This window comes from Pseudophryne corroboree, chromosome 9 (genome assembly GCF_028390025.1).
Source record: "Pseudophryne corroboree isolate aPseCor3 chromosome 9, aPseCor3.hap2, whole genome shotgun sequence".
Lineage (NCBI taxonomy): Eukaryota > Metazoa > Chordata > Amphibia > Anura > Myobatrachidae > Pseudophryne > Pseudophryne corroboree.
Window position 1 is genome coordinate 435098557 of NC_086452.1, and position 9319 is coordinate 435107875.

The following is a 9319-nucleotide window of genomic DNA, read 5'->3' on the forward strand; positions in this document are numbered from 1 at the left end:
CCACTCGCACTTTTTTCAATGCAGTGAAACTGCATGAGGTGCGGCCCCGCCCCCAACTCCGCCCCCAGCTCCAAGCAGATTCTGGTGCCGGGGATATCACTGCCTCTCCTCTGTCTCTCTCTACGTGCGGGGGAGTGCTGCTAATTCATACCGCAATGAAAATAGCAGATATTTCCATTGATCTGTGTTATACCACAGATCAGTGGAAAAACAGCTATTTTCATTGGAGAATGACAGGGGACGCTCTGTAGGTGGCTGACGTCAGCTCCGGCCCCGATCAGCAGGATTACATCGCACAGGAAGAGTAAAGGGGGGTACTCACGGGAGAGATGTGTGCTGAGCGATCTTAACACAGACCGCTCAGCACACATCTCTCACCCCGCTCAGCACAGCGCGATGTGCTGAGCGAGGGGGAAAGCCGACGGGGAGCCGCTCACTTCACACAACGGTGAAGTGAGCGACCCGCTAGATTGAGCCTGCATGCAGGCTCAATCTAGCATCGGCGATAGCGATGCGCGGGGCCGCGCATCGCTATCGCTGGGGGGCATACACACGGCAGATCCGTGCTTAAAATCTAAGCAATCTAGCAAGATTGCTTAGATTTTAAGCACGGATCTCTCCGTGTGTACCCCCCTTAAGTCCTGGGCTAAGCAGAGACTGCACAAACTTATGTTTGTGCAGTCCTGCTACAAATGCGATCACACACCTGCACAGACCTATCCCCCTACCCCCTGTAGGCGGCGACTATCCCGATCGAAGGGCTGCAAAAAAAAGCACCCTAGTGATCAGGTCTGAATTACCCTTTAAATACAGTTATGGGGAGGGGGGGTTCTGTGTGCTTAAAATTGTTGATATGTGGCCCAAAAAGTTGTAGCTACACCCCAGTATCAAGTATCAACCCCAATATGTTTCTGAGACTTTAATGACCAATTACAGACAGGTGTCCTATCTCAAGCACTTATAACCAGCATTGTAAGAAAATGCAGTTACTCTTTAAATAATGAAACATTTGCAAATACAACAGTAGTGTTGCCCATCCGTAATTAACCTGTTGCAGGCAGGCAGGTAGGGGTGGTGAGATGAGATGAGGCCAAGCCTTATATATTACCCTAGTAATGTTTAAATTCAGATTAATAATATGAATGAATATAATAAAATATAGGTGTAAAGTTTTTCTATGGAGCATCACCTAAGCCCCATTTTCCACTCATTGACAAAACTGTTAGATACTGTAATTGAATATAAAATTCTATTTTTCCATTCCTCCAAGGCTTAAATTTGATTTATACATTTCTATCTGAGTAATATCAATATACACGATACCAATGAGCTGATGTGAGTAAAATCAATAGGTATAATTGTGCTGACATGGTGAGATAATTAAATGTTCTATTCATTTTTTAGAGCACTAAGAAAAACCACTTTCGAAAAAGATTTTTTTCCCCTTTTAAATAAAAATGTCACGGGCTTATGGCAGCGGCTGATCACATTTTTCCTGAACTTTTCGCATTTCCATAAACGTTAACTATGTCAAATTACACACGTCCGCAGATTTTATAATTCCTGATTAAGAGGGCTTCGAGGCTGGAGCCTGCATGCATCAGCTGTATTTTTTTTGAACGAGGGCACAAAAAGACAAGTGATGGTAATCGTTCCCTTGCTTCCAGTGAGGAATATCTAAAAAGTGCTGTTATTTATTAACAATGCATTCAAGGGGACATCTAGCAGTGTGCCTTCTAATATGTATTCATCTTTTATTAATGATGGCCCTCATTCCGAGTTGTTCGCTCGCTAGCTGCTTTTAGCAGCATTGCACACGCTAAGCCGCCGCCTACTGGGAGTGAATCTTAGTTTAGCAGAATTGCGAACGAAAGATTAGCAGAATTGTGAATAAAAATTTCTTAGCAGTCCCCCGTTTCTTCAGACACTCCCGCGTTTTTCCCAGAAATGCCAGCGTTTTTCGCACACGCCCATAAAACGGCCAGTTTCCACCCAGAAACACCCACTTCCTGTCAATCACACTCCAATCACCAGAACGATGAAAAATCCTCGTTATGCCGTGAGTAAAATACCTTACTTTTGTGTAAAATAACTAACCGCATGCGCTCTGCGAACCTTGCGCATGCGCAGTAAGCGACTAATCGCAATATAGCGAAACTCGGCAACAAGCGAACAACTCGGAATGAGGGCCGATGTACGGACCATGCTAAGATGGCCAGAAAATATTAGGTCTTTTGCTATCAGACTCTTTAACGTCTGGATACTGTGACATGGCGTAAATGTGGGCCTGGTGAGACGGGTTTCAGAGGATAGATCGACAGTCAATTGGTCAACATGCATTAGGCTGACAGGTACAAAAGGAGGACACGTTAAAAAAGTCGACATTTTTTAAAACTTTTTCATCATTTACCATCCACGTGGGCAACAATCTTCTATATAATAGCCCAGATCTGTGACTTTGTGCTTCATTTGCTAACGCTGGGCGGAGTCACAACACTGGGCGGAGTTAGTCAAATGAGTCACAGATCTGGGCAAATCTATAGGAGACTAGGAGTAGAAGCAGATGGTATGGGCATGGCACAGACAGGGGTGCATACCTCTCAACTTTCTTTAGGCAGAATGAGGGGGACACACACACACACACACACACACACACACACACACACACACACACACACACACACACACACGGCGAAAAGGGGCGTGGTCAACGAAAAGGGGGTGTGGCTTCGCGGGAGGACCCACGATCACGAGCCACGCCCCCGTTTTCGTCAGTGAGGGGGCATGCCCAGCGCTCTGTGAGCTGCTGGCATGCCCCCAGGGGCGGATTATGAGTCTGGGGGGCCCAGGGCACTTGAGTCATCTCATTGCTGTGCCTGCTATGGGGTTGGGGGCGTGACCTAATCGCGGGCCGTGTGGCCACGCCCTCTTATGCAAATTCCGGGATTTTTTTTTTTTTACAAGGGATTTTCCCCCCTCACCTAGGGGTAAATACAGACACCCCCCCCCCCCCCCCTACACACCCGCACAGGCAGAAGAAAGCAGGGAGGCTTCTGCCTCCCTGCAACACCACAGACCTGCCAACAAGCAGCAGCGTGTGCTGACTGTAGGACATTGCTGCTGCTGTTACTGGCAGGACGGGGGAGCTTCAGAGCTGGGACAGAGCTACTCCAGCCGGGGGGGAGGGGGGCCCTAAAACTGTGGGGCCTGCGGTACATACCCCCTGGCCCCCCTCCTTAATACAGCTCTGCTGTCGGAACCCCCTCTTAATCCGTGTCCCTTGATGCCCCCTCTTCCTGTCTCCACTAAATAGACGCTGTGCTCATGCGCACAGCGTCTATTCACCGCTGCTCTGCTAAGCAGAACAGCGAGTACAGGGGCTTCCCAACTGCCCCCCCCCACCGTGGGACACTGCGGCCCGCGGGTGGACAGCGGGACAGACCCCCAAAAATTGGACTGTCCCGCGAAAATCGGGACAGTTGGGAGGTATGGGGGTGTGTGAGGGGGTATGCCGTACAGACAGACGGGCACCGGCTCACTGTGTGCTTGACCCCCCCACATCAGCATACTCAGCAGGGGCTCTCTGGCACGGAGGAGCGTCACTTTCTGGCACACTCCACGCTTCTTAGCTGCAGTTTTGTGGGGCACCTGCCGCTGTGCAGGTTCCGTACCGCCTCTTATCTCCAGCCCCAGCAACCCCACCGCTACCTGCACTGCTGCCGCCTGCAGTGAGGTGCACCCAGCTCCTCACACTTTAGCCGGCGGGCAGTGCTGCAGAAGTCCGCGCTGCTTGCAGGCTCCAACCCCCTCCTCCCTACAGCCGCAGCGTCTCCTGGGGGCTAACCAGTCACTCCCAGTCTCCCCTTACCACAGTGCCCGGCAGCCACGCGAGGTCCGTGGTGTGTGACTGAGGAGGGGGGGAGGGATGCGGACGGGCAGAGGAAGCAGGACTCCAGCCTGAGAGAGTCAGCCATGCCAAGTCTCCACCAGCAGCAGATCCCAACAGGTTCGAGTGGAACAGCAGCAGCCAGCAGCAGTGACTCCGGTAAGACACATCTATCTGTCACCACTGTTTTGTCCCTAATACCAATCTCTCCCGTGCCCTGTGTTCTGTCATGTCCCTGTCACCCCTGGCCTTGCCCTGTCACCCCTGGCCTTGCCCTGTCACCCTTATCCTGGTCCTTTCACCCTTATCCTGGCCCTGTCACCCTTATCCTGGCCCTGTCATCCCTGTGCTTGCCCTGTCAACCCTATCCCGGCCCTGTCACCCCTGTCCTGGTCCTGCCGCCCGTAACCTAGCCCTGTAACCCCTATCCTGTCCCTGTCATTTCTGTCCTGGCCCCGTCGCCCCTGTCCTTGCCCCGTCACCCCTGTCCTTGCCCCGTCACCCCTGTCCTGGCCCCGTCACCCTGTCCTGGCCCCATCACCCCTGTTCTGACCCTGTCACCCCTGTCCTGGCCCCGTCACCCCTGTTCTGACCCTGTCACCCCTGTCCTGGCCCTGTTACTGCATACCCTCCAACTACCTTTTTGCCAGGTATAGTACCCGCAGCGCCTCCAGACCCCTCCCCAATGCACCACACCTCCGCACCTTCCCCACCACCACATGCGGCACTCCACCGCTCCCCCACACGCTGTCTCCAGACCCCCTACACCACCGGCGGCTCCCACTACGCCGCCCCTCCACCACCCACAGCACCTCCAGACCCCCTCCACCATCCACCCCCCATATATGTCTCCCCTCACACCTGCCCCCCCTCCACCCGCAGACACCCTCCTCCATCCGCGGTCCCCCCCTCACCCACCCCTACCCCACCCACGGCACCCCTGCACCTGCCCCTCCACCACCTGCAGCGCCTCCGGACCCCCTTCCCCATCCGCCGCACCACCTGCACCTGCCCTTCCCCCACCCATGGCGCCTCCGGACCCCCTACCTCACCCCCGGCACCCCCACCCCTTCCCATCCCACAGCACCTCCGGAACCCTTCACCCATCCGCAACATCCCTGCACCTGCCCCTCTCCCACCCGTGGCACCCCTGCCCCTCCCCCACCTGCAGTGCTCCGGACCCCTCCCCCATCTGCAGCCCCCACTCCTCTGCCCCTCCCCCACCCTCAGCACCTCCCGACCCTTCCCCATCCGGCCTCCCCCCCGCTTCCGCCCCCCCCTCCACCCGCAGCATCTGCAGACACCCTCCCCCATCCGCAGTTCCCCCCGCACCCACTACATTCTGTACATCGTTCCCTGCAGGTGCTGTTCACGCCGTCGCAAGGGGCTGCGCCTCCTTCACCATCGCACCCCCTTTCATTGTGCAATATTTACCCACTAACAAAGGAATGCAGGTAATACTCCATATAATACAAATATTGGACCCCAGAAAGACATGCAGGGGTTAACGGGGCGTAGCCCTTGCGACGGTGTGAAGAGCGGCGCGATGAAGCACCTAGTTGGTAATAATAACCTTAGCCTCACCCAAAGTGCAGCAAGTGAACCCGCGAGAGTACACGTGTGCTTAGATATGGTTAAAATGACACACAAAAAAGTGTAGACCATTTTTAGTTTGACCATTTCTATATCGACATTTTGACCCTGTTGAACTTTTTCATGTCTACCTGTTGACCTATTGCATGCCAAACATATGATGCCAACCCATTGACTGTCGACCTATTCGTTGTTGATCTTTAATCCACACCCTGAGGAGATGGGGGGAAATGTACCAAGCCTTTGATATACTGTAGATACAGTGGAGAGAGATAAAGAGGATATTTATCAAAGCTTGGGGAGAGATAAAGTGGAGAGAGATAAAGAACCAACCAATCAGCTCCAAACTGTCATTTTTCAAACACAGTTTTGATAATCTCCCACAAAATATCAACCAATCAGCTTCTTACTGACATTTTACAGGCTGTATTTTTTTTAAATGGCAGTTAGGAGCTGATTGGTTGGTTCTATGTGTTTGATGTATCAAGCAGTGAAAAGAGAGGAGAAGCAATAGCAGCCATGCAACCAATCAGCTTTGAGGAAGCATACTGTGTATCAAGTGCACTCTATAAAATGCAGTGGTGCAAGTAGAAAAAATGTCTTAGTGGTACTGTGTGCGCACGCCTACGGCGTGTGCGTCAGAAAATGGACGTGGCCAAATGCCACATGGGGCGTGGCCCATAAAAATACGCACATGCCCCCAATAGTGCCAGATACACACATGTCCCCACAGTGCAAAATATGCCCCCACAGTGCCAGGAACACACATGCCCCCCATAGTGCCAGGTACACACATGCCCCCCTTTCTCCCACAGTGCTGGTCTGGCTGCTGCTGTGTGTGTGTGTCAGGGGAGCAGGGCTGCCATCAGAAATTGTGGGGCCCGGGACTGAAAATAGGCAGGGACCCGACCCACCTCCCCCTGCTAATAAGTGAGGTGGATCCTTCTCGTGCCTTTATCATATTGGGAAATTAACTTTCAGCCAAAGTCTACCCACTGATAGTGGCGGCATGCATGAACTGACATCTTTTTGGCGTGAAAACCAGTGTGGTGCCTATGTCTGTGCTTCTTCTTGCAGCTGGGTGCTACTTTCGATAACACTATTATCCCCGTTTTTGTTGAAGACCTCAGACCAGCGATCCTGTTTCAGTCCCTGGGTGTGTAAGTATGGTCCCACTGCCTTGGGATATTCTGTACATTCCTCTGGCCATCTCTGGGGCACCGACCCACCTGTCTCCATATGGTGTCTGGTGGCTTGGTGAGGGGGGTGTCCTAAGGGTTCACTGTGTACAACTCCATCCCACCTACCTGGATCATCTCCTGCTACTTGCCGGTGGGAGGCTCAGGTGGGCTATAATGTCAGGTGGACTCAGAGTCTCTGGGGTCATCTCACTCTTCCTGCGTGACTCCTCCTTGGGCTGACTGCCTAGGCTGCTGGTTGCCTCTGGCTTGTGATGCATGGCCCGCTGGCTGTGTTGTGCCTTCTGCCGATGTTGGACCCGCCTGCCTATACTTCCCAGAACATCTTTGTCCTGCTAAGTCTGCTCTGTGGGCTATTCCTGAGTTGCAGTGGGTGATACTTGTCTGCCTCACTTCCCCCCTGTTGCTGTGTCGTGCTGAGGATCGCTGGAGTGACAACGAAGACCCGTCAGAGCAAACAGCAGCAGCCAGCGGGTTGTAGGACCAGGGCCCCCTTTCACTTTCAGTAGTAGCAGGCAGGCGGTAGGAGCGGACAGCAGGTAGGTGCGATCGAGTGGTAGGAGCGATGCGGTGCTGTAGGACTGCAGTCCCCACCTGATGGCGGCCCTGCAGGGGAGGAGAGCGCAGCGCGTGCCTCTCCTGCCCCTCATTGTCATTGCTATGTCCGGTGGCGGCGTGTAGGATCTAAAACCAGGTGCCGGTTAGTGAGCCAATGAGGAGCTGCTGCTTCCGGTCTGTGTACACTGATTGGCTCACGAACCGGCTGCTGGTTTGAGATCTTACACGCCACCGCCGCTGCCGGACATATCAATGAGGGGAAGTAGAGGTGCGCGCTGCTCTCTCCTCCCCTGACACATACACACACAACAGTGGCTGCAAGTACAGGCTGTCAATTTCTTACTGGTACGCAGTACCGCCCCGTACCACCATATTTGCAGCACTGATAAAATGAAAGGTAGATGTTTATTGGTTGCTATGGGCAACTTCTCCACTAGTCCACTTCTCTACTCTTTTCACCGCCTGATGCATCAAACGGTAATCTCTCTCCCTTTGTCTCTCACCAAGCTTTGATACATGTCCCCCAGGTTTACAAATTGAGGAGATTCTCAGGCGTTTATCAACTGTCACAAGATTGCCAACATTTATACTGAAGTAACTTAAAAAAATATAAATCGAATGTTAACAGGAAACTACAGAAGACAAGTAGGGTTCATCCTCTAAAGTCAATTACACAGTGGCATAGCAACTATATTTCCATTGTGTCTGGGCAATGCTTATTATGTGGAGCTGCCACTGACAAGGCTGGACTCAAATCACCAGGACCGGCTCCTTTGCAATGTAGTGCCACAATGTCACGGGTCTAAAGGCCCATACACAATGGGCGATTTTGAGCTGAAAGCAGGTCACTTTTGGTGTGTTGAGCTGCTTTCAGCTCAAAGCCGCCCAGTGTGTAAGGACAAGCGATGAGTGGTGAGCGCTGATACGATTAATCGCTGGCAGCCGCCGTTCATCTACTGGTATTACCAGTAGATGAACGGCGGGGTGTGCGGCTTTCCATAGCGTCCTGCTATGGAAAGCCGCTCACCCCCGCTGACATCGCTGGGCAGCGGGGAAAAGCGTTCAGTGTGTATGCACTGAGCGCTTTTCAGCCCAGCGATGTCAGTGTTTATGGACCTTAAGAAGAGGGAGTGGGTCCAAAGAAAACACAATTCTCATACAATTGTGTCAAATTGGCTGTGCTGCCTTTCCACTGACTCGTGATTTGCTAAATTATTCTCCCCGTCCTGCCCACTTCACTGGGAAGGACCACTCTCTCTTCCAGGTACCTGGAGGTTCTTGGGTTTTGAGTTCTTGTCTTGTATCTGTGTCTCTTTCGTGTTTTGGATCTCTATTCGTTTTGACAACACCTCCCTTGCAAATTTAGGATCAGTATTTGTTTTGAAAAAAATCATAAAAACAGCTAAAATCACAGAATTTTGGGCCTGTTTTTGTTCTTACAGTATTATTGACCTCAATAACATTAATTTCCAATCAATTTTTACCACATCACAGCTCACAATATTGGTTTCATCAAGTTTAGGCCAAAAGGTTACACCGAGGTAGCTGGATGACTAAGCTAAGCGACAGCAATGGGCGGCACAAACATGTGGCACTTAAGCTTCCAACATGGCACATCTAGGAACCAGGATGGTACTGCAGAAAAGAAGTGGAAGATGGAATTGTCCTTGGGCCCTCCCACCTACCCGGGCCCTCCCACTCACCCTTATGTTGTATATAGTAAACAGGACATGCACAGTTTAACAAACCAATCACATCAGTGACAGGGACTATCACTTGTGGCTGAAATGATTGGTTTGTTTCAGCCCCCACAAAACAATTTTTTAAGACTACCACCGATAAGTAATAACTCTGAAGATGTTGATGATGAGGTGTTAAATACATTATAATCATGTACAATAAATTTCATGTCTTTGCCGCAAATTACGTAACATGGAGGAGGTGCCTAGATGGCTAACATTCCTACCTCTACTAACTTTGGCCTCACAAATGGAGCAGATGCTTTCACAAACATTGTCAGGATTGGGGTAAAAATAATCCCACACCAAAGAGGTGGCTTTTTTGGTCTTATGCACAGGCACTG